The 27,271-nt window shown below is 44.4% G+C and overlaps 1 long non-coding RNA gene across 1 annotated transcript; it reads right to left on the reverse strand.

Annotated features, from left to right (window-relative positions):
- Positions 1-5,263: 5,263 nt before the first annotated feature.
- On the reverse strand, positions 5,264-9,690 carry LOC147913631 (uncharacterized). The gene is made up of 3 exons (XR_015556444.1): positions 9,539-9,690; positions 8,507-8,614; positions 5,264-5,677 (listed from the first exon to the last, which is right to left on the reverse strand). It is a non-coding gene; the product is annotated as an uncharacterized LOC147913631 (long non-coding RNA).
- Between the last annotated feature and the right edge of the window lie 17,581 nt (positions 9,691-27,271).

Genomic DNA, 27,271 nt, shown 5'->3' on the forward strand with positions numbered 1-27,271 from the left:
TTTTTCATCTGTAAAATGTATAATAATTTGTACCTTAAATGATGTTTATGAAGTTTAAGTAAAGTAACATAGGAATATGCCAGCTTAGAGTCTGGCACCTAACAGTAGCTCAGTATATGTATTAGCCACAGTTCTTTGCAAAGAACAGAACTCATTCTAAGTAGTTTTAAAAAGATAAGCAAGAGCCAGCCCTGATGGCCTAGTGGTTAAAAGTTCAGTGCTCACTGCTTCTGTGGCCTGGGTTCGCTTCCCAGGTGTGGAACCACACCACCTGTCTGTCAGTTGCCATGCTGTGGTAGCACCTCACACAGAAGAACTAGAATGACTTACAACTAGGATATACAAACATGCACTGGGGCTTTGGGGAGGGGGAAAAAAAAGAGGAAGATTGGCGACAGATGTTAGCTCAGGGTGAATCTTTCCCTGCAAAAAAAAAAAAAAAAAGATAAGCAATTGAAAATCTTAGGTAGCTCACAGTGTCCCTGGTGTGGCCAGAGAGGCGTATGATCTGTACCGCCAGAAACAAACCATTCTGTGGGCCAGCTGCAGTGAGACACCACCACAGTTCAGATTGCTGGATGCTGGATGCCAGAAACTTCGTGAGTGTTGCCCCGGAAAGCCAGATTCTTCCACCCTCCCCACCTCTTGAAACTGGATTCTTCATGAAGCTGGCATCTCTTCTGAATCAGAGAATCATGTGGGCACCAACTGGTGACACCTACGTCATTGCCTGTGTCCTGGCTTTGAGAAAGGCTGAGAAATTGAGTTCTAGCTTCTGCCTTAGGGAGGCAGGAATTGTATCTTTCGAGAAAATCTCCAAATATAGGAAGAGTATTCAAAAGATGCTGGGCAGCCACAAACTTGACAAATATCTACTGCCAAGTACATGTGTTATTTCAATCTGAAAAAATCTGACTACTTGGAGGAAAAAAAAGGGAACCTAGGCAGGCCTGTATCAACCCTCTACCAAAACAGGTCGCTAGAAAGCTGCAAGACAGGGCAGGTCTGCCTTGTTCACTGTTCTGTCCTCAGCACCAGCACAGAACCTGTTATGAAGTAGGTATTCTAAAAATATGTATTTAATGAATGCTTGAACCATGTTACTTTGGTTAACCCTATAGAAATGCCTTTTCAGAACTACAATCCAATAGGATGCCTCCAGCTTTGATCAAGAGCTGGTGTACCTGACATGAATTTAATATATGAGAAAAATGAATTTTATATACCTAATCTAAATATATAAAAGAAAAATGAGGAAAGTACATTTTAAGATGGGGCTCCATACCTTTTCCTCTTCTTGGTTCTAAACTGATCTTAGCTTCTACTTAACTTTCTTTGGCTTTTTTCTTGTTTTAGGAACCTCATTGAACAGTCAAACGTTATACAGTATTGTACAGTCAGATGTTACACAATGTTGTACAGTCAGATGTTATACAGTGTTGCTAAATTATTCCTGAGCCCTCAGTGAGCTATAAAGGAATTCTTGCTACAGTTGCTTTTTCCCAGTTGAACTTTGGAACTGCTGCTGAGAAGATGGGGCCTTTTTCTGGTTAAAGTTCCTTGGCATCTCCCTCCACACACAGTCCCCTCAAACCCCTCCCTACTTATGATTATGGCTCTTGGAGAAAACAGAAATAAAGAGGGGTGTTTTTACCTGAAAACTCCCCTCACTCCACTCAGTTCCCTAGGGATTCCCACCCCTTTGTCTCAGCTGGAAGTTCCCGCTAAGAACTTTTCTTGCTAGTACTTGGTGAGTGCCCTGAGGGCTGCCACCATCCTCTGTTGCTCTCGCCCTCATGTGGTGTGCCAGCCCATGTACCCAGAGACCTCTGTGAGGCAGTCTGCTTGTCCAGGCTGATCGTGGTTTTGTCTTAGCTGCCTCTCTGTAGAGGCAGTCAGAGCCAGCTCCTGCCATCTGTGTACCCATCATTGTTTCATAAGTTCTCGCTTATATAATTAATTAATTGAGTTGCTGCCAAAGCTTCCAGTTTCTAGATGTTTAGGTTTTTCTTTGCCTTAGGCAGAGGGAAGAACAAACTTACCAGTTGTTAAGTAAACCCCAGTGGGTAGCATCCCAGCCCCTTTTCAGACATTCCTCAGCTGTTGGTGGTGAAGGGTATTGACTCCGAGTCAGTTTCTCTTGTGCCGCTTTCCTGGGATGCTACATACCTTGACCATATTTTCCAAAGCAAAGATCAATCCAACATGTGATCTACTAAATGTTAATTTTGTTTATGGGTGCTCTAGGACAGAATATTTGAAATTGGAATTGTCCCAGAAAGACAACTGAACGATGATACAGGACATGGGTTAGCTATGGTGAATGGTAAAGGGAGTTGGAGATAAGAGAGAATCGGGGTAGAACCCACCAGTGGGCTAATGACAACAGTATGATAGGCTCTAAAGAGGGGCTATTAGCTCCCTCTGCCCTTGGAAGGGGCTAGAAGCTTGTTAAAATGGACATCTATTGTTTTGTGTCATCTGTCCAACATACGCATGCCTTCTTCTGATAATAACAACCCAGGTTTTCTTTGTGAAATCACCTCCACTCCCTCTCATTTTCAGTTCAGGTGGGGTTTACTCTCTCCTCCAGCTCCAAGAGGGGCCACATGATCCAGGCCTAGCCAATCAGAGCATTCTGTTCTCCTGGCCATAGTGATTGGTTTGGGAGGGGCGCAGGTCCATGAGTCTCAATGTTGGGACTTCTTTCTTGGACTATTGAGACACAGTAGTACTTCAGCCAGACTTGGAGTTGCTGGACACTCAGATTGAAGCCAATATTGAAGCCATTTTTCAGAGCAGACCTGAATGATGGGGAGAGATCTAGCCTTGTTAATATTATTTGAACCCCTGGATCAAGATGTGCCAGAATTGAGAAAGATCTGTACCCTTAGACTTTTCAGTTTCATGAAAGAACAAAAAGGCAGTTTGAGTTGGGATGTTAAGTCTTCATTAATTTCAAAACGTTTTCTGTGAAGCTTGTATAGCACATCTCTAAACTTTTACCAGCAAATTTTCAATTTCTGTTCCCCTGTACTGTGATCCATGTTTTATTGAAAGTTTTTTGCCTTCTTTTGTAGATATGATAGATATAAATGTCTTTAATAAACATTCTGGAATATGTACGGCTTTAATGAATTAAACTTAATGGGCTCTTGAAGTGAAGGGATCTAGTATTTATTAAAATGTAGTCAAATAAATTACACATTGAGATATAACCCAACTTGCTAAAGGTTTAATGGCTGAGTCTTTGTACTTTTATTTTCTTCTTCCATTTAATAATAGTGTAGTGTTATGTATCAAAATAAATCTATACGCAGGCCCTGTCCAGGGGCATAGTGGTTAAGGTCACACGCTCCGCTTTGGCGGCCCGGGGTTCGCATCCTGGGCGTGGACCTACACACCACTCATCAAGCCATGCTGTGCCAGTGTCCCATATACAAAATAAAGGAAGATGAGAACAGATGTTAGCTCAGGGCCAATCTTCCTCACTCACTCACTCAACAGATAAGTAAATACATAAATCTATATGCTGTGACCTGATTTCTCTGGAATATGTATCTAATGCTGAGACACTGAAGATTTTAGCTGAGCCAGGCACACTTGTGCTCAGTTGGCCGCACGACTGCTGTAACTCAAGCCCAGGCAGCAGTTATACCACGCCCCAGAGTTTGAAGTTGCTGCTTTCATTATGAGACCTTCATCTCATATCCTACGTGCCGTGTTCACCAGGCCAGCCGGTATATAAAGAGGCCCCCAAATGGTGACTTATTAATCTTAGATATTTTCTAAACTGGTATTTTGCCACCACAAATGCTGATTACTGAAAATACACTTGGAGGCCTGTCTGTACTATCAATGATGCTGAAAATTTGATGAGACCACTCTGACAATTTGTGGTGATCTCATTACTGCAAATGTGTGGATGAAATGCACTGGACTCAAGTAAACAGCACTGTTTTCATTTACTTTTCTCTGTTATCACTGTAGAAATAACCACGAATCATTGAATGGCAGGCGAATCAACGATCGGGGTGGTCACTTTCATGGTCACTTTGGTTAATTTTCCAAGTATGTCCACATTATATCTGAGGAGGACAACAAGGATAAAAGAAACCTGATGGGCCGGCCCCGTGGCTTAGCGGTTAAGTGCGCGCGCTCCACTGCTGGCGGCCCGGGTTCGGATCCCGGGCGCACACCGATGCACCGCTTCTCTGGCCATGCTGAGGCCGTGTCCCACATACAGCAACTAGAAGGAAGTGCAGCTATGACATACAACTATCTACTGGGGCTTTGGGGGAAAAAATAAATAAAAAAATTAAAAGAAACCTGAGTCTTAGCATAAAAACCTGAGCAACTGGAAGTGGTTCCTTGATTCGATTAATATTTACTGAGCACCTGCAGGGAGTCAGGCACTGTGTCAGGGTCTCTGTTCTCACGGAGCTCAGTCTACTGGGGGAGACAGGCATGTGACCAGACATTCTCGATGGTTCACAATGCCACTGCAGCAGTTACCACACCAAGTGTGATTGAGAGTTTGGGAAAGCTTTCAGTGGAGCTGTGGCTCACATGATCAGTAGGACAAATTTGGGGGACAGAAAAGCGGGGAGCATATTCTGGGCAGTTGAGGGAAACAAAACAAGTGTTCAGGCCCAGAAGTGTGAAGGGCTATGGCCAGTACAGCTGCAGAGGTTGGGCAAACCAAACTGAGAAGCCACGGATGCAGTGCGGAAGCATTTGAACTCTATTCTGTGGGCCATGTTGGGGGGCCGATGCTTTTAAGCAGGGGAGTGACTTCAGATTTAGTGTTGGAGTCTGGGGTTTAAGAGAGGAATCTAACTGGTGGATTCTATGGATGATGAACCGGAACGCGGAGACTGGAAGCAGCGGAAGCTGATTAGGAGTCTTTTGCAATAATCCAGGCAAATGATGACAAGGATTTGCACTCACGGCAGAAGAACTGGCAACAGAGAGGAGAGGGTGAACTTGAGAAAACTTTCTGAAGCAGAACAAATAGGATGTGGTGCCTGATGGGACTTGAGTTGGAGGTGCAGAGCAATGGGAGAAAAAGGAATCAAGGACTGGGGTAGCGAGCTTGGAAACTGGATATTAAGGACTTCTATGCCCTTTGAATTCTCATAGAGGAACTCAGTTTTTCTTCACTCTAATAGCACATTGTTGGGAAAACCAACAAATAATTTTTGAAATAACATTTTAAAAAGCATAAGAGAAATAATTTATTAATCACTGATATTAAGACATCACTTAATATTATCGTTGTCCATGCCGAGAACATACCCGCATTTCAGTAACGTACCTTTGCCTACCACCTCCCTAAATCCTTCTGTAAACTGTGAGGTTTGAAGATGACGAGTCAGAGAGTAACTATGCTGGAAGCTCTTGCCACAGTCAGTGCGGCTGTAGGGTCTCTCACCAGGCACAGGTTTCCTGTGGCCAGTGAGTTCACAGTCTGGGAGTGGTACCCAGCCCCCAATCTTCAAGGGGTTGTCTTGAGATTTCTCTAATTTAAGATTCTGGGCAATGTCACCTGAAGGGGTTTCTTGAGATTCTTTGAATCCACAAGTAGATGACACTGTTCTTGGGCATATCTCTTGATGTTCCCCATTACTGGGCCCATCCTCTTGAATAAGCTTGTCCTCATTCTTGTTCCCAGTTCCTGTGAAAGAAATTGGAGATTTCAGATTCCTGCACCATAATTCTCCCCAGAGAGGGAGAATAAACCACAGAAGACAGTTTTGCTATAAAACTGTAAAGGAGACTTTCCTTTCAGAATCAACTAGTCAGTGCTTCTTGATAGTAAGATGTAATTTAAAATATCACTTGGGGTTGTAAGAGTTTTAGTAGTCTTAGACTTTGTCATCTTCATCCTGAATGAAAGTGTTGCAAGGAAGGATCATTCATATTAGCCTGGAACATCTGAATACAAACCATCAAGAAAGGATCAACTTCAACAGCAGAAGGAAAGACATTATTGTTTTATTGGCTAAGGTGATTAATAGAAGGGAGGCACTCAGGTCAAGAAGATAATTAAACAATTTGCCACAAACAAGACTGGAAAGTCTAATTTTTAAAAGGAGGCTATAGGTAAACTTCTAATTTTAAATCTCAATAATCAAATTATCCAAGAGTAGAGTTTGCAATAGGACTAGTAAATATCCCAGTGGCTCATACAGAAGTATGCTAATTTTGTCTGTTTTTAGGCCTATCAAGCTTATTAGTCTAGATTTCCCATTACTTGGAAATGAGGACTAGGGGACGCTGCTTCTGGCCACTCTGAACCCCAAGACTTGATCCCTGGCCCTCAGTTCACCCCCTGTGCTCCCCCTGCCTGTGCTTTATCTGGCCCTGACCTCTCACCTGAGCTCCAAGCCTGCAACTCATGCTGCTCCTCAGATACTTCCCCCTTAATGCCCTGCCATCACTTCAGATTTAATATCCCTCTGCCAAGTAATCGCTGATTCCCAATTTCACTCTTCTTTGTCAGTGGCGTTAGTTTTCATTCTCTTGGACATCTAAGCTTGAAATGGTGAAACTTCTTTTGACTCATCTCTCTCCTTTCTTCCCTAGGAGTGAGCTACTGTTTAAAAGTGATGTGCTATCCTCAGTCACCAGGGAAATGCAAATTAAAAACCATGAGGAGTACCACTACGCACCCACTAGAATGGCTAAAATTAAATAGAATGACAATACCAAGTGTTGCCAAGGATGTGGAGCCACTGGTCCTCTCATACATTGCTGGTGAGATGTAAAATGGTCCAGCCACTTTGGAAAACAGTTTGACAGTTTGTTCACAGTAAATTAAATGTCCACCTACCACATGACCCAACAATTCTACTCTTAGGAATTTGCCCAAGAAAAATGAAAACACGTCCACACAAAGACTTTTTTACAAAGATGCACAGCAGCTTTATTCATAAGAGGGAAAAGCTGGACACAATCCAAGTGTCCACCAACTGCTGAAGAGATAAGCAAATTGTGAGATATCCAGATAATGGAATACTACTCAGCAACAAAAAGGAACAATTATTGTTACATGCAACAAATAGGTGAAATTATGTTAGATCAGAGAAGCCAGACATTAAAGAGTACATACTGTGTGCCATTTATATGAAACTCAACAATAAGCAAAACTAATTTATAGGGACAGAAAGCACATCAATGGGGCTGGGTTGGGGAGGGAGTGGCTAACTGCAAAGGGACATGAAAACTTTGAGGGGTAATAGAAATGTCATATCTTGATTGTGACGGTGGTTACACTAGTCTATGCATTTATCAAAAATCACCAGAGTGTACACTTAAAAAGGGTGCATTTTATTATATGTAACTTCAATAAAGTTGTCAGCACAAATATGCTAAGCTTTTTCCAAGATGTAGAGGGTGGACAGGAGTTATCGATGCTGATCGGCCAATTATGTTGAAAAGATTTTATTAAATTATAAATAAAACAGTAACAGTTTAAATAGCTAGCACTTATAGAGTACTTACTATGTGCCAGGTACCATTCTAAGAGTTTCCACATATTGATTAAGCCTCACAACTCTCTAAGATAGAGACTATTACCCCATTTTACAGATGAAGAAACAGAGGCACTGAAAGGTCCTAACCTTGCCAAAGGTCATCTATATGGTAAGTGGCAGAACCATGACCCAAAGGGTCTGGCTCGAGAGATGCCTCCTAATTTCTATGCCACCATGCCTTTCATTAAGACAACTTTGAAAAAGAAACCCCCTTTCCTCCATAATTCCACTTCCCCGAAGAAAAATATTTTCATGTTTGCATGTTTCTTCAGGCTTTGCCAACACGCCTACATATTTTAACTACTCTATAATCATAGTTTAGATACTAAGCAAGAGGCAACTACTCCAAGCAAAAGATGAATCTAAATTTGCTTTCTAAAAGGAAGATGTGCATTCTTTTTTAACTTATGAACTTTTCCTGGTTCATTCGTATTCTTTCATGATGATCATATTTTAATGGCTACACACAATTCTTTTGCTTAAAATATATTTTATTCATTTCCTTTATTATTGGAATATATCATTATTATAGATAGCGCTCTAATGAGCATCTTCATGCCACGCACAGAGCTTAGTTTTCCCCTGTTGAATCTCTTGTGTAGGAATCATCCCAGGAGCACAGCTGCTGCCTCATATAAGAAAGGGCCTCTGGCCTCCACAAGGCAGCTCTTTTAACAGTATGAACGGCTGCAGTTCAATTTGCTAGTGCCTGAGATTGGCCAGCCACAATGACCCCGGCCCATTCATGTTCCTGAAGGCCCTAGGAAGACCACAGCAGACCTGGCAACTCTCCTCTGGGAGTCAGCTGGGACGTGTTAGTGCAGTTAGCCCTTGTGACAATTAAAAGCACCACAGGCTTCCAAAAACGTTGATCTATTTAGCCACCATAATCCATCACTCTTTCTGTAACTATCACAGCTGTCCCCTCCTACATTTCCTGTCACTAATCTAGTCCAGGCTTTCCTTACCTCTTCCTGATATTGTGCTTCCTGTTGGCCTTTTTGGTTGTTTCACTTTTTTGCCAATTCTCTTACACAAGGCTGTCAGATATGCTTCTTACTGTAGGGCAGTCCTTCCTGTTTTCACAGCATGGGACACACAGAAAATGTTAAAAACAATTTGTGCAGCACATTGGGATAAAAAGTTGAGGCTGCTGCCAGCTGGAGGCGCCTGGCCCAGTGCTTCTGGCCCTCCCAGGCCCCACCCTGCCTGCCCTAGGGGTTAAAGCAGTGGGTCTTGACCTAGGCTGTTCATTAGAATTACCCAGGAGTTTTAAAAAATTCTTTTGCCCAGGGTGCACCCAGGAGTAACAAGGGTTAACATACAGCCAAGGTTGAGAATCTTTGAACTAAAGGGATATCTCAGTTTATCCTCAGTAACCACAGCTTATCCTTCTTTCACTACAGTTCCTTCCTTCTGAGGAATGGGTCCAGGGTATTAATAAACTAAAGTCAAGGCCCTGAACTGAGGAGTGTGCAGCTCTCTGTAGCTGGACTCAATATTACATTATAAAATCTAACCTCACCAAATCATCCAAGCCTAAAGGAGTGTCTCTGAGCTGGGGATATTCAGGCATTTAGTCACAGTGGCTTAGTGGAAAGTTCTGAGAAACCTAGACCTGAGGGAGCTGAGTGTTTATGACATTTTGTGTGTGGTGCGGTGGTTAAAGGCAGAATGCAGGGGAGGCCTTGGGAATAGCAGGAACCTAGATTCTTAGGGGAGGGGCTGCAGTGCAGCAAGTGTCGCTTGAGGGAATAGTTGGGAGATGAGCTAGCTGATCGAATGACTGGACTCCAGGATGCGAATGGACAGTGGAAAGCTGAAAAGGGCAGTGGAGATGCTTGTCCTGCCCCTTCTACCCCTGATACCACCAGTGTGCTTGCGGGGGTCATGGAGCTCCCCATCAAAAGGGCTCCGCGGAGGCGTGTGTTCAGAAACGCCCCCTGCTCCAGGTAGGAGGCAGCAGGCCCGGGCTGCTGCTGCCGCTTGTTAGCTCTTACCCAGAGAGATCCCATGCCCGCCTGCCTCCTGCATGACACCCGGGGGTGCAGACGAGCGGAGGCCGGTCACCCCCACTCTCCAAAGAGGGCCAGACCCCAACTCCGAGAAGGCCAGCCGAAGCCTTGCTGAGGGCCCCAGCCCCGCGAGGGCCGACCCCCAAGGGAACGCGGCGGTTCCGAGGCCGAGTCCTCGCAGCTGGGCGCCGGGCTCTGGGAAAGGGACTCCGCTGAGGCGCCTCCGCCGGCAGCCTCCGCGGGGCCTGCTGGGAAATGTAGTCCCCCGCAAGGGGCACTAGGAGCAGGAGGTGCCTTGACCCCTGCCCACGAAGCCAGGTACGAGAGAGTCCTCCCAGCCCCCGAGACCGGGATGCCGAGGGCTCCGGGCGTCCTTACCCAGCCTCGGCCAGGGGGCGCTCTATTCCTGGCCCGCCCTGCTTGCTTCTCACTTCCAAAAAAACTGCCCCTACCTGTGCCCTGGCCTTCCCGAGAAGGGGACGAAACGGTCAAAGTGAGCACCCCACAAAGAGCCGCGTAGGAACCGCCATTCCAGTCCCCAACTAGAAAGGAAATGGCTAGGGGCGAGCTTTCCTAAAGCGAGAGGTGTCAGAGCCCAATGCCCCGCGTTAGGCAAGGTACCCTCGGTGAGGGTTCACCCGGGCATCCAGGCCCAGCGGCTTTGAACGCGCACGCGCCGGACCTGTCCCCGAGCGCGCCCCTTCCCTCTGCTCCCGGACGCGCGCCTCACCTGGGAATTGAGAGAGGGAATGATGTGCCGAGGGCAGGACGACAGCGCCCCCTAGGGGCAGGAGGCAGTGATGCGGGGCCGGGGCTGGAAAGCGCTGGAGGGTTAAGATGGCGAGGTTGAAGAGAGAGGAGTCCCAAGGTTAGGATCGGGGTGAGGCGAGTGAGACGCTGGTCTCTGGCACAGAATTTAAGGAGGCGCCCCAAAACTCAGTAATCAACATAAACAACATTTTAATGCAATATTTCAAAAAATCAAAATTAATACAAAAAATTCATGGTGAACAAAAATATCTCAATTTTAAACAAAGACGGGATTCAACCCAGTGTTTTCAGGACCCTGCCTGACTCACCACACCATAATCATGGCTCTGGTTCCAGTAAAACCTTACAAAAACCAGTGGCTGGCACAGGCTATACTTGGCAGATTTTTTAAAAAATTGCATTAATGTATTATTTATTTATCTTGATTACCAAGTATTTTTGTGTCCCCTTAAATTTTGCACTAGAGGCTAATGCCTCACTCATCTTACCCTAGTGCCCCTCTGCCAAGTCCCTTCAGCTTTGGGAGCCACATGTCTTCCCTGGCACATGGAAGTGGACTAATCTGGAAAGGACCCTGATTATCATCTAAGTTCTGCCACCATCTGCCTGAGTGACCTTGGGCCAGTCACCACTGCCCCTTGGCCTCAGTTGCCCCTTGTAAAATTAGGGAGAGTCCAACTAGATGATTGAGGAGAATCCTGGTGGTTCTAAAAAGCAGTGATTCTCACAGGATGGAACAAAAGATGAAGACTCTGAAATTTCACTAGAAGCTCACAAACCTGTATATGAGTACAAAATGGTCCTAGAACCATTGTTTCTAGTAGCCAAAAATTAGAAGCAATCAGTTCATCAACAGTCAAATGGATATATAAATTGATAGTATTTCAACCAGTGGAATACTATACAACAACAAAATGAATGACTGCCACCATATGCAACTACAGGGATGAAGCTTGCCAACACTGTAGCACAAAAGAAACAAGACAGAATACATACATTCCAGTTCCATTTCTATAGGGTCCAAAATCAGGCAAAGTCACAGACTATTGTTTAGAAATCCATGTATAGATGAATAACAATAAAGACAAGCAAGAAATTATTATCACAAATGTCAGGATAGTGTTTATAGCCCTAGGAGAGAGAAGAGGGTGTGAGGGGATGCTCTGGGGCATAACATTTCTTGCCCTGGGTAGTGGTTATAGAGATACTGCCTTTTAATTATTCTTTAAAACGCACACGTAGGTTTATGTGCTTTTCTGTATGTAGGACATTTTGTTAAATGCTGGAAAAGATAGGAAAGTATCTAGAACAGTGCCTGGCACATGGTAGATGTTTAATAAATATTTGAAAAATGAATGAAATAATCTGGTGCTGTAGCAGACCCTTGGTCATGAAGTAAGCGGCAGAATCAGGACGGCCCTGAAGTCGTTGCTCAGAGGCCTGGATCAGAAGCTTGGTGAAGATGAAAATCACAGAGCAGTGAAAGTTTACTGCACTAAGCGCAAAGAGCAAGGTTCTCAAGTCCTTACTACCACAGATGCTTCAGGGTTGGTGTCCAGGTGAGGTCTTGCCAGGAAGCCTTGAGGTGGGGAAGAGGGGAATTACTAAACATCTTATCCCTTAACCACATGATCCTGAAATTCCAGCCCAACTACTTTACAAGGTTACAGAAACTGCCACATCATCTAGATCTAATATCTGGGGTCTTGGTGCAGTTCCTTACTTCACCATCAGCGGCTTCTTCACTTTGTCCACACACTGGATTTTAATGACCAGACTTTCTCCCTGCCCAGTCCTCTTGGGTTGATGACCCATTAGTGGACATGGGCAGTTAGGTGAAGACCAGGGAAGGACTGAACCTGATGGGCCCATTAGGTTCCACAGTCCTCCTGTTCAGAACTATCTTCTGCCTGCCTCTCAGTTGCACCAAGTCCTGGGAATGCTCAAGAATCAGGCCCCTCCTTAGAGAAGTTTACATTTCAGTTAACTTTTTCCAAATTGCAAATCCCCTTGAAAGCTTACCCAGTAAATGAATTTAATAAAAGATAACAATCTGTTATCAGCTATTTGCTCTTATCAGAAGGTTCACGTTTCTAAGAAAGTTGCTGTCATCAGATAATAATGACATCAGAGAAACTGAGAGGTATCAGCTATGTTATCTCCTCTTTGAGAAAGTGGAGAGCCAGCAGGCCTGGAGGGAAATGTTGGGAGCTGGGAGGGTTATGTGTAGACCTTGGGGTGGAGAGTAGGGGTGGAGAGGGGAATGTTTCAATGACCACCCATCCTGCATCCTTGGCATCCTATTGCACTGCACGTGCCCCTCTATGAGAGTTGGTGTCTACCCAAGATCCCAAAACAGCTTCATCATTGTGTGGAAGGCACAAGTGTTTGGGCTAACTTTTGTGCCAACAAAGCTGTGATAGTCTGGCTGATAGTATTCTTTGACAAATTCAAGAAAACCTCTTTGAGAAAATAGTTTCTGGGAGTTGTTTACGTGTCAGAAGAACTTGGGGAACTGAGATGGGGAAGGTGTTTCGGATGGTGGTTTCAGAAAAGGCCTAAAAGTGGGGAATGGCATACTCAGGCTCAGTGGGTAGCTGAGGCTTTGATCCCCTGCTCAAAACCCCTCATCGTTACCGACTTCTGTGCATACCACCTTTCTAACTGCCAGCACCTGTTTTCTTTGACTGAAGACTCTCTCTGGACTCCAGAGTCAGCTTTGCCTGCTACTTGGTTGGCCAGAAGTGCCAAACAATTAATGCCCCTGAGAGCGGCTTGAAAGCTATGAGTGCTAGGAGTTGGTGTATTAATAATCTGGATCCCTTGCTCCTCAGGGCAGGTAACCATGAGGCTCAAGTTCTGTGCTGTCTGAAGCCAGGTACCTGAGGCTTACTGTAAATATTCAATGAGATTACCTTTTTCCCTTGTTATTAAAAGAAGTTGATCTAGTCAATTTGCTATTTTCTTGTTCAACCTGAGGGGTGACTCAAGGGTTGCAAGTGTTTATGAGCTTGTTTTACAGAAGAAAAAGAATGCCTTCCAGGATCACCAGATAACCAGCCCCCAGCTGCCATTGACATCCAGAAGTCAGATTGCCCAGGGGCTTATCTACAGTGAAAGAAACATGGAATACCCTTTTGTTTCTCCAAAACTCCTCCTGCCAAGCCCCTTAGCTCTATAAAACCCCCTGCTCTCTTCTCTTATTAAGGCAGATTTGAGAGAACCTATCCTCCTGCCTTCTCATTTTGGCCAATTCGAATAAATCTTTCTCCATCTCCAAGCACTGATGTCTCAGTGATTGGCTTACTGTGCATTGGGCACGTGAATTTGAGATTAAGAGGTTTGGTATCATCTCCTGGGGTGCCCAGTGAGATTATGCCCTAGTTGCCCATGGTGGTAATGTGCTTGTTAATACATGCTCTCTTGTCTCTTTCCCTTCCCTGTCTCATTTCCCTACTTTTCTACCAGGGTTTCTGGGATCACCTCCCAAGTAAGTTTCTTCCATTTGAATCCTTGTCTCTGGATCTGTTTCCTGGGGGAACCCAAACTAAGACAGTAGGATTAGGTAAATTTTCCCTTTAAGTTGTGAAAAAGCTTGGAAGGGGACTTGAAATGATTCTGTAACCATCATCTTTCAAGGCCCAGTTCAAGCCACTTTCTCCAGGAGACCATCTCTGACCCTCGGTGACATTTCCTCCTCTAGTACTGTTTTGATACCCATGTCATCTGCCCTATTGTGCCTCTTCCATCATTGCTTTGTGACTGGGAATGTGTGTATATCTTGTCTCTCAGCTTGCACTGTGAACTCCCTGAGGGCAGGTCTGTGTTGTGCTTTTCTGCATCCTTAACAGACATTTACATAGACTCAGTGGTTAGAGCTGGAAGGGATAGTCCATTCATTTACAGATGAGGAAAAGGACCCAAACACTTGTCCAAGATAAAACGGCTGCATCATCTGACATCTGGCCCAGTTTAGTGCTCTTTCCAAAACAATAGGTCAGGCAAGGCTTAATCCAATCACTCAAACAATGTTACCAGGATTTTTCTTGATCTCCACTCTGCCTTCCATGATGTTTTCACCCTCAGACTGTACCCTAAGTCCTGAACTCAAATCCTCTGCCTCACATCCAGGGAAGAAGAAAACACCTTTTCTAGCAAATCCCAATGGAATAGAGAGGAAGTTTCTCTGTTTCAGAAGGCCTAGCACACATTTCCTCATATCCCACTGGCTCTGAACCAATCACACTGACCAAGGGGAATGGGATACATTGACAGGCTTAACTTAATTAGGGCCCATCCTTGGAGCTAAAGGTGGGATAAATCTTGCCCAAACCATATGGCCAAGAATGGGAGGCAGGGGGATGTTAACAAGAAAAAAAAGGTGACTTCCAGTTTCTTGTCCAGCATGTTAGGAGCTTGGAAGTCAGCACTCTGTCCTAACAACAAGTAAAAAACTAAACACACTGAAAATCAACAACTCTTCTTAGATGTTTCAAAGAATTGAAGTCACAGGGCAAACTGCTGCCTCTAAAATTGAAAAGATAGACAGACAGACCCAGAGAATCACATTTTACTGGAGTGCACCTCTGGAACTGGCACTGGGGTAGGAAAACTTAAATTGTAACTGACAAATTGGTAGAGGCTCAGTGTCCACAAACTTGAGAGTTAAAACCTCCAGGTGGGCCCAGTCTTAAGGGTCCCTCACGCTGTCATGAGTTTTACCTCGAGAAGCTCTCTTAGCAAAGGTCAGAGAAAACTCCTCTTGTGCTTCTGTTGGGGTAGGGGGTAGCCATTTTGAAATATACTCAGAGCATTCTGTTGTTCATAACAAGGCCTGCCCTCAACTACAACTACAGGAAGGGGGACAGAGAAGCACTTGTGAAGGTCACAGCCCAGAGGCACAGGCTCACTAAAAGACTGGGACCTAATCATAGGAGGATACAATGTTTCTCTCCCCACCTACACCTTATCACTTCATCAATAGCATTCCTGGATAACAACAATGGAATACAAATTAAAGAACTGCATGTCTTAGACATTACTTAAGAAGAACTCTCTAGGAAAACTCAAGGATAAGAGGAGACAAAAACAAGGGCACCATAGAAAATTTTAGCCTCAAACACCTGCAGCTACAGCAAACAGGAAACAGGAAACACAGCCCAACTCCTAGCCAGATAAACATAAAATCTTACACTAAAGGCCTGTTTACTTCAGTTCCTTTTACCAGGTACATCATGTCTGACTTTCAACTAAAAATTACAGAGCATATTAAAAGACAACAAAACCCACTTGGAAGAGACAGAGTAAGCATCAGAACCAGACTTAGATATGGCAGAGATTTTGGAATTATCAACTGGGAATTTAAAATAACTAGGATTAATATGCTAACAGCTCTAATGGAAAAGAGTGGACAACATGCATTATATGCGTAATTTAAGCAGAGATATGGAAACTCTAAGAAAGAATCAAAAGGAAATGCTAGAAATAAAAAACACTGTAACAGAAATGAAGAATGACTTTGTTGGGCTCATCAGTAGACTGAATGTGGCTGAGAAAAGAATCAGTGAGCTTGAGGAAATACCAATAGAAACTTACAAAACCGAAAAGGAAAGAGAAAAAAGAATGAAAAAGAGGAACAGAATATCCAAGAACTGTGGGGCAATTACAAAAGGTATAACATATGTGTGATGAAAATATCAGAAAGAGAAGAAAGAGAGAAAGGAAGGGAAGAAATACTTGAACTAATAATGGTTGAGCATTTTCCAAAATTAAAGGCAGAAACAAAACCATAGATCCAGGGAGAGTTCAGAGAACACCAAGGAGAATAAACACCAAAAAAATCTAGGCATATCATATTCAAACTGTAGAAAATCAAAGACAAAGAGAAAACCCTGAAAGAAGCTAGAGGGAAAAACATCTTACTTGTAGAGGAGCAAAGATAAGAATTACATTCGATTTCTCTTCAGAAATCATGCAAACAAGAAGAGAATGGAGTAAAATATTTAAAGCGTTGAAAGAAAAAACTCGGAATTCTGTGTTCAGGAAAATTATCCTTCAAAAGTAAAAGAGAAATAAGGACTTTCTCAGACAAACAAAAATTGAGGAAATTTGTTGCCAGTAGATCTGCCTTGCAAGACATGTTAAAATAAATTTTTCAGAAAGAAGGGAAATTATATAGGTCAGAAGCTCAGATATACATAAAGAAAGGAAGTGCATTAGAGAAGGAATAAAGGAAGGTAAGATAAAGTATTTTATTTTTCATATTCTTAATTGATTTAACAGATAACAGTTTGTTCAAAATAATAGCAACATGTGTTTGGTGATAACAGCTTACAGAAAAGTGAAATGAATGACAGTAATATTACAAGGGATGGGAAGGAGGAGTTGAGAATATTCTGTTATAAGGTACTTGTACTATCTGTGAAGCAGTATAGTGTTATTGGAAGGTGTACTTGGATTAGTTGTAAATGTATATCACAAACTCCAGGGAAAACACTAAAAAAAGGTACATAAAAAAAGAAGTATGATTTATATGGTAAGAGAGGAGAGAAAATGGAATCATATAAAATGCTCAGTTAAAACCAGAGAAGGCAGAAAGAGTGGAAGACAAAAAACAAAAAATAATAACAGTCACAACAAAACAAAGAATAAGGGCAATGAATAGAAAATGGTAAAAACATGGTAGATATTAATCCACTATATTAATAATCACTTCAAATGTCAATGGTCTAAATACACCAATTAAAAGACAGAGACTTTCAGAGTAGATTAAAACAAAAACAAAAACAAAAATAAGACCTAACCATATGTTGTGTACAAGAAATCCACTTCAAACATGTTATTGTCTGAATGTGTCCCCCCCAAATTCATATGTTGAAATCCTAACCCCCAAAGGTGATGATATTAGGAGATGGGGCCTTTGAGAGGTGCTTAAGTCGTGAGGGTAGGACCCTCACGAATGGGATTAGTGCCTTACGAAAGAGGCTCTAGAGAGATCTCTAGTCCCTTCTGCCATGTGAGGACACAGTGAGAAAGCACCAGCTATGAACAAGGAAAAGAGTCCTCACCTGACCATGCTGGCGCCTTGATCTCGGACCTCCCAGCCTCCAGAACTGTGAGAAATAAATTTTTGTTGTTTATAAGCCACTGTTTGTTACATTCTGTTATAGCAGCCTGAATGGACTAAGACAAAACATAAAGACACAGATTAAAACTAAAGAGATGGAGAAAGATATGTCATACTAACACTAATCAAAAGAAAGCTGGCCATAAGAAATGATGAAATCCAGCATTTGTGACAACATGGATAGACATTGAGGAGATTATGCTAAGCGAAATAAGTCAGAGGGAGAAGGTCAAATACCTTATGATCTCACTCTTAAGTAGAAGATAAAAACGACAAACATAGAGACAGAGATCAGATTGGTGGTTACCAGAGGGGAGGAGGGCAAAAGGGATGATTAGGCACATGTGTGTGGTGATGGATTGTAATTAGTCTTTGGGTGGTGAACATGATGTAATCTATGCAGAAATAGAAGTATAATGAAGTACACCTGAAATTTATACAATGTTATAAACCAATGTTACAGCAATAAAATAATAATAATAAAAAAAAGAAACAACAGAAGCAATAAAAAAAAAAGAAAGCTGAGGCAGCTATATTTATTTTAGACAAAGCTGACTTCAGAGCAAGGACAACTACCAGGGGAAAAAAAGGTGCTTTGCATAATGATAAAGGGGTCAATTCTCCAAGAAGACTATGGTCATTAATGTGTGCGCGCCTAATAACAGAGCATCAAAATACATGAGGCAAAACTCATAAAACTGCAAGAAGAAATAGATGAATCCATTATTACAATTGGAAACTTCAACACTCCTCTCTCAGTAACTGACAAATCTAGCAGGCAGAAAATCAGTAAGGACATAGTTGAACTGAGCAGTACCATCAATCAACTGGATCTAATTGACGTTTATAGAATATTTCATCTAATAACTACATTCTTCTCAAGCTCACAGAACATTCACCAAGATTGACCACATTCAGGGGCCGGCCCAGTGGCGTAGCGGTTAAGTGCACGGGCTCCTGTTCAGTGGCCCGGGGTTCGCAGGTTCGGTTCCTGAGCGCGCACCGATGCACCACTTGTCAAGCCATGCTGTGGCGCGTCCCATGTAAAGTAGGGGGAGATGGGCACAGATGTTAGCCCAGGGCCAATCTTCCTTAGCAAAAAGAGGAAGATTGGCAACAGATGTTAGCTCAGGGCTACTCTTCCTCAAAAAAGAAAAAAAATAAATGAAATAAAATCCTGTGATACTGAGACATCTGCTTCTCCAGGGAGGGGGAGACTCGGCCAGTTGAGCAAGTGCCTAGCAAAGTTTCTTTGCTTTTGGCAGGAGTTACATCAAGTCAGTGGGGTGACAGTGGTTACCTCAGGTTAAATCACACTTATTGGCTTTGTGCAGGGGAAAGTATGGCTTCTATTTGGCTTTTTGAAATGTCCCTCATCACTACCTACACAATCTCCCCCTTCCTGAAAAGAATGGATGTCAGACTTGCTGGAAGGTGGTGCTTGTATCTCATTCCTTCTTCTGCCTCTTCACCCTCCAGGAAGGGGATCCAGTGTATGGCTGAGGGGCGTGACAGTGAAGTCAGGAGAACCAAGGAGTTCCCAGCTTAGCAGGAATTTCAGCGCTCTGGGAGGTATACTAGTTTCCTAGGGCTGCATATATTACCATGTATTGGGTAATTACCATATAATTGGTGACTAAAACAACTGAAATTTGTTCTCGCACAGTTCTGGAGGCCAGAAGTCTGAAATGAAGGTGTCAGCAGGGCTGCACTCCCTCTGGAGGCTCTAGGTGAGTATCCTTCCTTGCCTCTTCCAGGTTCTGGTGGCTGTGACATTCCTTGGCTTCCTTGTCTTGTGGCCACATCACTCCCATCTCTGCCTCCGTCTTCACATCTCCTCCTCCTCTGTGTGTGTGTCTTCTTCCTTTTATAAGGACAATTACCATTAGATTTAGGACCCACTGGGAAATTCAGGATGATTTCACCTCAAGATTCTTAATTTAGTTATATCTACAAAGACTCTTGTTCTAAATAAAGCAACATTCACAAGTTCCAGGAATTAGGACATGGATATATCTTTTGGGCGGCCACCATTCAATCCACTACTAGAGGCAAATGGGGCTGGTTCAAATCCCAGCTCTAACATTTTCTTTTTATTTATTTATTTTTTTGTGAGGAAGATCAGCCCTGAGCTAACATCCACGCTAATCCTCCTCTTTTTGCTGAGGAAGACCGGCTCTGTGCTAACATCTATTGCCAATCCTCCTTTTTTTCCCCAAAGCACCAGTAGATAGTTGTATGTCATAGTTGCACATCTTTCTAGTTGCTGTATGTGGGACGCAGCCTCAGCATGGCCGGAGAAGCGGTGCGTCCGTGCGCGCCTGGGATCCGAACCGGGGCTGCCAATAGCAGAGCGCATGCACTTAACCGCTAAGCCACGGGGCCGGCCCTCTAACATTTTCTAGGTGGGTAACCCTGAGCAAGTCATTCTCTTCTTCACCTGTAAAAGGGGGACAACTGTACCTAATGTGTGGGGAGGTTGTAAGGAATGCCTTAAACATAGAAAGTACTCAACAAGGGTGGCCATTGGGATAGTTCCCTCTTCTAAATTCCTCTAGAACCCTGGCATGCTGTCCCACTTATTTGTCCCTCATCATTCATTGCCCTGCTTATCGCTTCATGCCAAAGTCTTATCTTTCCAATGAGTTTTCACTTCTAGAGGGCAGGGCCAGTCTGTATTTCATGTTTTACCTCTTTATAGTCCCTAGAATTATATTAATGGTGAGAGATGTCATCACTGAGGCCCTGTATGTACTGGGTACTTTATATACATTATCTCATTATTCACAGTGGGCATTATCTTACCTATTGTGTGGGCTAGTTCACTGAAGTTTTTTTTGTTTTTTGTTTTTTTGTTTTGGTGAGGAAGATCAGCCCTGAGCTAACATCCGTGCCAATCCTCCCCTTTTTGCTGAGGAAGACTGGCCCTGAGCTAACATCCATGCCTATCTTCCTCCACTTTATGTGGGATGCCGCCACAGCATGGCCTGACAAGTGATGCTTCAGTGCGTGCCCAGGATCCAAACCGGGGCCGCCAGCAGCAGAGTGTGCACACTTAACCGCTACGCCATGGGGCCAGCCTTTCACTGAAGTTTAAATAAGTTAGCATACCCCATGAGTGACAGTGTCAGGGCAGGAAACCAAAACTACTTTATGTATTTTAAGCTGCAAATTAGTTGATTACAAAACTATTGGCTAGGCTAGACCTATAAGGATGGCTCTGTTAACAGTACCAAATTGACTCACTAGAGGAGCCTCTGCTGCAATCATGAAAGTGAGGAATCAAGAGGCTGCCCTTGGAACTACTAAGTTGAAAAACCACACAACTGTAGCCAAGGCCACTTGTGTATAGTTGTGCAGGTTGTACACCACACAAAGTTTCCCTGATGAAGAATAAATGGGGGTTGCAGTCAAGCCCATGCTCTACTCACCAAGCCATATACCCTGATGTGGGACTGCCTCCTGGTGGTGCTGCCTTTGCTTTGCACAAATGCATTTTTGACTCCCAAAGTGACACACTGCCAGGGCTATGTCTTCCCAAAAGGGGCACCTTTTTCTTCATGTGGTATTATATAAGCTGGAGGAGACTTGGATCATGGCTGCAAACTAGGGATTAGTTCATTGCCTCTAACCTGCCTCTTGACACCCACAAGGCTGGAAATGAGACACTGGAACACTGCGACAGAAAACCCCCATGTCTCCTCTACCTTACTGGGATCATCAGAATACAGCAAATAGCAGCAAGAAAATGGCCCCTGTTTCATTTCCACCTTCTAAATCTCATGCAAAGGCATGAGGATGGAAGATGCAAATGGAAGAACCTAGGGGCCGGCCCCGTGGCGTAGTGGTTAAGTGCGCACACTCCGCTGCTGGCGGCTTGGGTTCAGGTCCTGGGCACACACCAACGCACCGCTTGTCAAGCCACTGTGGCGGCGTCCCATATAAAGTGGAGGAAGATGGGCACAGATGTTAGCTCAGGGCCAGTCTTCCTCAGCAAAAAGAGGAGGATTGGCATGGATGTTAGCTCAGGGCTGATCTTCCCCACAAAAAAAAAAAAAAAGAAAGAAAGAAAGAAAGAAAAAATAAATGGAAAAACCTAATATGCAAGGGAATCTAGGAAATGTAGTATTTAATTTTCCAACATCTATAGTTCAGAGATGCTTATTAGAAGAAGGTAAGAATAGATTCTGGGTGTCAAATGACATCCCAAACTGTGGGAAAACCAAGTTTTAATGCAGGTATAAACCTGTGCTCGCAATCATGCACCCTACACATAGTAGAATCATAAACTCATTGAGGGGTAGCTCTGGAAGGGGCCTTGAAGACCATCTCATCCAATCTGCTCATTTTACAGATGAAGAAACTGAGGCCCAGAGAGAGGAAGTGTTTAGGGGGTGGGTAAAGAGTGGCATAAAGAGGCTGTGATGGATGGGCTGGAAAAAAATCTGCAGGAAACATCCGAAGTGTTTCTGACTTTACAAAGATTGAATGTGTTGAACCCAATTCAGCTTCAAGAGGATGCTGGCCCTTAAGAGATGCGAGCATTTTGATCTAGGAAGAGGTAAGAAAAGAAACAGCCAGATGATCTAATTCTAAGCTTCAGGATTTTTTTGCTCTTTTAATTTTGAGGGCAAAACATTGAAGCAATAGAAAAATTACCTGTAGGAAAATAAATACAGTGATGTTCTTACAGTAAAAAAAAAAAACCTGTCCAGGGTGCTGACAAAGCTCAAAATCTCCAGGTTGCAAACAGTTTCACATCTGCTTATGTGTGAGAATTTAGTGACTTGTACCCAACTGCTTGGAAAACATGAGCAACTGCTGACACAGAGCAGCCAATAGGTGTGTGCCAATAGGTGTGAGGATGAAACTTCTGGAAGCAGGCCTCTGTGCTCTGCCCTCGTCTCTCTCTGACTTCTTCCACACCCCCACCTCCTCACTCTTGCCAAGGCTTTCCTTGCAACTCATTTTGATACCGGCTCAAGAGAAGGTTGACATAAGGGAAGCCATATTGCAGAAAAGAAACCCTATTTTAACTTTGAATGACCTCTGACTAACTAACCCAGCTGGATATGCACCCTGCAGGAGATCTACCTGCTCTGCAGATTTTACAACCCCTGTTTGTGCATGTACCTCCCAGCTGCAATAAGATGACAACTTTGTTTTTTTGAGTTCCTTAGGAATGTGATGACCCTTGAATAGAGAGTCTATACTGATAGCCATCATCAATGAAAACTGAAAGATCTGGTGTGGTGACTCCCAGTCCGTAACACCTGAGGGTCAACATTCCTAACCCCTGGCCTATATAACTGCTGTGAGACTTTATGCCCCCTTAAGATGGTTCTTTGAGACTTTAGTTGGCCATCTTCCCCCTTGCTAGCAAGCTGCAATAAACTGGCTTTTCTTTTCCACCATCTTTCCTCTTGACGATTGGCTTTTGTCTCGCAGCGAGCCGATCGTGGCGTTGGTGTGGTAAGAATTTGGGGTTTTTAGCCCCCAGGAAAATGCTACCACCACCCTAAGCTAAACATTCCTGAACTACCATACTCTGAGTGTTTAGATTTATTTTTCTAAACTTCCTTTTGAAACAGAAAACTTACAGAAAAGTTACAAATCCAGTACAAGGAACTTTTCCCCCCTGAACTATTTGAGAATAAATTGATGTCTTGATGCATAATCACCTCTGAATACTTTAGTGTGTATTTCTATCTACAAGGCCATTCTCCTATATAACCACAAAACAACCATCAAAAGCAGGAAATTGCCATTGTGGGGGATAAGAATTGGCCACCCCAAGATTTGGCATGAGGATTGTTTTTGGCTGGTTATGAAGCCAGGTACCTGAGGGTTACTGTAGATATTAAACCAATTTTCTATTTCCTGTGTGACTTGAAGGGTGACTCAGGACTCTCAAGGAGTTGTGAGAGGGCCGGCCCGGTAGCTTAGCGGTTAAGTGCATGTGCTCTGCTACCGACGGCCTGGGTTCGGATCCCGGGCACACACCAATATACCACTTCTCCGGCCATGCTGAGGCCACGTCCCACATACAGCAACTAGAAGGATGTGCAACTATGACATACAACTATCTACTGGGGCTTTGGGGAAAAAAAAGGAGGAGGATTGGCAATAGATGTTAGCTCAGAGCCGGTCTTCCTCAGCAAAAAGAGGAGGATTAGCATGGATGTTAGTTCAGGACTGATCTTCCTCACAAAAAAAAAAAAAAAGGAGTTGTGAGCTTGTTTTGTCTTCCAGGGGGTTTATGAGCTTCTTTTGCAGAAGAAAGAGTATGGCTTTGGGGAGGCTGCGATCACTGCATGGCAGCCCTCAGCAGCTGTTGAAGCCCAGATGTCAGATTGCCTTACTGGGAGTGACCCCTTTGTTTCCCTGAAGCTCCTCCTGCCAAGCCCCTTAGCTCCATAAAACCCCCCTACTTTCTGCTCTTGGGAAGGTGGATTTGAGTGAACCCAGGCTCCCACCTACTCATTTTGGCCAGTTTGACCAATGTCTCAGTGTTTGGCTTGCTGGCCATCGGGCACACGAACTTGAGATTAAGAGGTTCAGTATCAGATATATATTTTTTTTCTGAGGAAGATCAGCCCTGAGCTAACATCCATACCAATCCTCCTTTTTTTTGCTGAGGAAGACTGGCCCTGGGCTAACATCTGTGCCCATCTTCCTCCACTTTATATGGGACGCCGCCACAGCATGGCCTGACAAGTGGTGCATCGGTGCGCGCCTGGGACTGGAACCCTGGCCGCCAGCAGTGGAGCGCCCGCACTTAACCCCTACGCCACGGGGCGGCCCCTCAGATATTTTTTTAAAAACTGCAGACATAGGAAAAGCTCTGAAAACCAAGTAGAAGTTACTCCTGTAAAAGATATTTATATTTGTAAGGGAAATCTCCATTTGTAAAGATATCTCCCTCTCTGTACCAGGAAGAGGGGGATGACCTTATCTCTAGAAACTCTTATCAATGAGGAAGACAAGAACTTAAATCTGCACAATAACCTTACTCTTGTTTACTGTGCTTTTCTGCTAATCTCCCGTAACTGACTCCCCCCACCCCCAACCTCCTCCTTTGTCTTTAGCTGAAGATGCTATTTAAGGTGGCAACCTCAGCCATTCTGGCGAGTTGCTCAGTTTCCCTGGGTTTCTCCTATGTATACATGTTATGAAGCTTTGCTTGATTTTCTCCTGTTATTCTGTCTCCTGTCAATTTAATTCATAGCCCAGCCAGAAGGACCTAGAGGGTAGAGGAATTCTCTTCCTCCCCTATACCATCAAAACCTCAGACACTGCTCAAGTTTTGTCTATTAACCCAAAATGCCCTTTACAGCAGAAGGATCCATTTCAGAAGCACACATTGCACTCAGTTGTCATGTCTCTTTAGTCTTCATTATTCTAGAGTAGGACCTCAGCCTTTTCTTGATGTTATCGTAAAACTTTTTGTTACTGGGATGGCACTGCTCCAAGGCCCTTCAGAGCTAGGGAATATATAGACATATACACACATATACATTTACATCTATATTTATTTCTGTATCTATCTATACATTTATTGAAAATCATAAATCCACTCCAATACCTCCAATTCCAACCCAGCACCATAGGGGCTGCCTGAGTTTTCTCCCTTTCCCAATTGGTGTCTTCCTTCTCTGACACTGAGAAACCTGAGTCTCATTATCCTTTTTTTAACTTTATTTATTTATTTTTCCCCCCAAAGACCCAGTAGATAGTTGTATGTTATAGTTGCACGTCCTTCCAGTTGCTGTATGTGGGACTCGGCCTCAGCATGGTCAGAGAAGCGGTGCGTCGGTGCGCGCCTAGGATTTGAACCCCTGGCCGCCAGCAGCAGAGCGCACACATTCAACCGCTAAGCCACGGGGCCGGCCCTGTCATTATCCTTAAATATGTAATTAGTTGATCAATACTTGGTGTAACCAGTCTCCTATCTCTCCTGCTATCTCCTTCCCTTCCACAATGCCCTCCTAACCCTGTCAGGCTCTGACACCTGTGCTAGACCACCATCTCTGGGCACCTCCTCACCCCACCAGGGCTCTGCTACCCAAACTGGCCCACTATCTTGCCCCCACCCCCAGCAGAAGCCTATCTTGCTCTGTCCACCCCTAAAGGCTTTAGAATCTAATTGCTCAGGAAGGGGAGGGGGTGTCGAAGGGGAAAGAGCAGATCTCCTTTGAAGAATTTTTCTTTTTCTTTCCTCTTTTCTTTCTTGCTTGACCCTTTTTTTTTTTTTTGTGAGGAAGATCAGCCCTGAGCTAACATCCATGCCAATCCTCCTCTTTTTTTTGCTGAGGAGTTGCTTGACCCTTTAGTCTGCCTAATTCTCTTTCCTTCTTCTAATTTGCTATTTTTAAAGCCATTGGCTTAGAAACCAGATTGCCTAACTCATTCATTTACTCTTTCATGATACAAAGTCTTTTATTACTGAGTAAACTGAGAGGCCCTGGGTTCTGAGTGAGGCCTTTCCTAGGAGTTGAGTGCATGAGCTTGGGTGCATGGACTTGGAGACATCTATTTTGAACTTTCAGAGGTCCCCTTTACTTCACTCCTGGAGCTCAGCTGGATTCTGGATGGGGGTGGGCGGGGGAGGGTGGTTGGCAAGCCTGGGAGAGCTTGCATGGCAAGCAGGATGCTAGTCCCTCTCTTTATCACTGAGGGGACCCCTAGGATCTGTCTCAGAGGGTCTGGTTAGCTCAGAGAGCTGACACTGATGGAGAGAAGTAGATGAGTTGTGTGGGTGGGACTCCTGGGGTCCAGGAGAGGAGGAGACTGGGATTTTCTGGTGTTGGGTGTTCTGAGCTATGGATGCTGGAATTCCAATCCTGGCTTCTTCCAGCCAATCCTAGGGAGAAACAGTGAGCCTCTGGGTCAGAAATTTTGCTCAGAGATGATGACTGGACTGGGGGTTACTTCTCCTTCATGATTAATGAAACTTCTCCATCCCCAAGTTCTTCACAGTCATGGCCCCAGATGAAGCCTCTGTCTCTCCATCCTCCTTTCCAACTCTGAACAGCTGCAGCACAAGGGCTGAAGCAGTTCTGGGGTCAAGGGAGGTGAGAAGCAGCATGTCCATGACGTGGAACAGCCATGAGCCTCTAAGCCAGGACCTATCTCAGACATTCCCAGAGATCTTCATGCCACTGGGATCAAAATCAGCCAGGAGGTAAGGTGGAGAGGGGAGTGTCCTACTATGCTAGAGGCGGTTGTCGTGTTCCTGGACTTCTTGCCCCTTCTCCCCGTCCCACCCTCCATGGGTAGCTGGGGTCAGGGAATCCCCGAGCCTTGCTTTTGCAGGTCTTGGATTTTGCCAGCCACTCCTCCCCTCCCTCCCCCACGCCCACCAACCTGCTCCCAAATGGTCCCTTAGTCTCTGCTGCTGCCCAGGGGTTTACCCATCCCCACACCCTGAAGTTAATAGCCCTATAGCTAAACTGGGGTAGGAAGTGGGCAGTTCTGCCCTGAGCTGGCTCACCCTCCTCAGCCCTTGCTGGAGTAGTCTTCCCTCTTTTCCTCCACAGCCTTGGAAAGTGGACCGGGATCCCAGGGAAGAGAAGCTGCGACTCACCCAGGCAGTGATCAGATCTTCCTCAAGGCTCTCTGTGCCTGCCCTATGTGGGATGCTGGGGACTTAGCAGGGACAATGCAGGTTCCCTGTCCTCCTGGAGTATGTCTAGGGAAGGGAGGAAGGGAGTTTGGCTTGGGGGGTGCTGTTCCAGCATCCCCAGTGCCCCTCCCAAAGCACCTACCACACCATGATTGAGCTTGGAGGTGAGCAGGACTCCAGCTGCCAGATCATGGCC

The sequence above is a fragment of the Ceratotherium simum genome, chromosome 26, assembly GCF_057802395.1.
Source record: "Ceratotherium simum simum isolate JZ-2026a chromosome 26, ASM5780239v1, whole genome shotgun sequence".
NCBI classification, from domain to species: domain Eukaryota; kingdom Metazoa; phylum Chordata; class Mammalia; order Perissodactyla; family Rhinocerotidae; genus Ceratotherium; species Ceratotherium simum.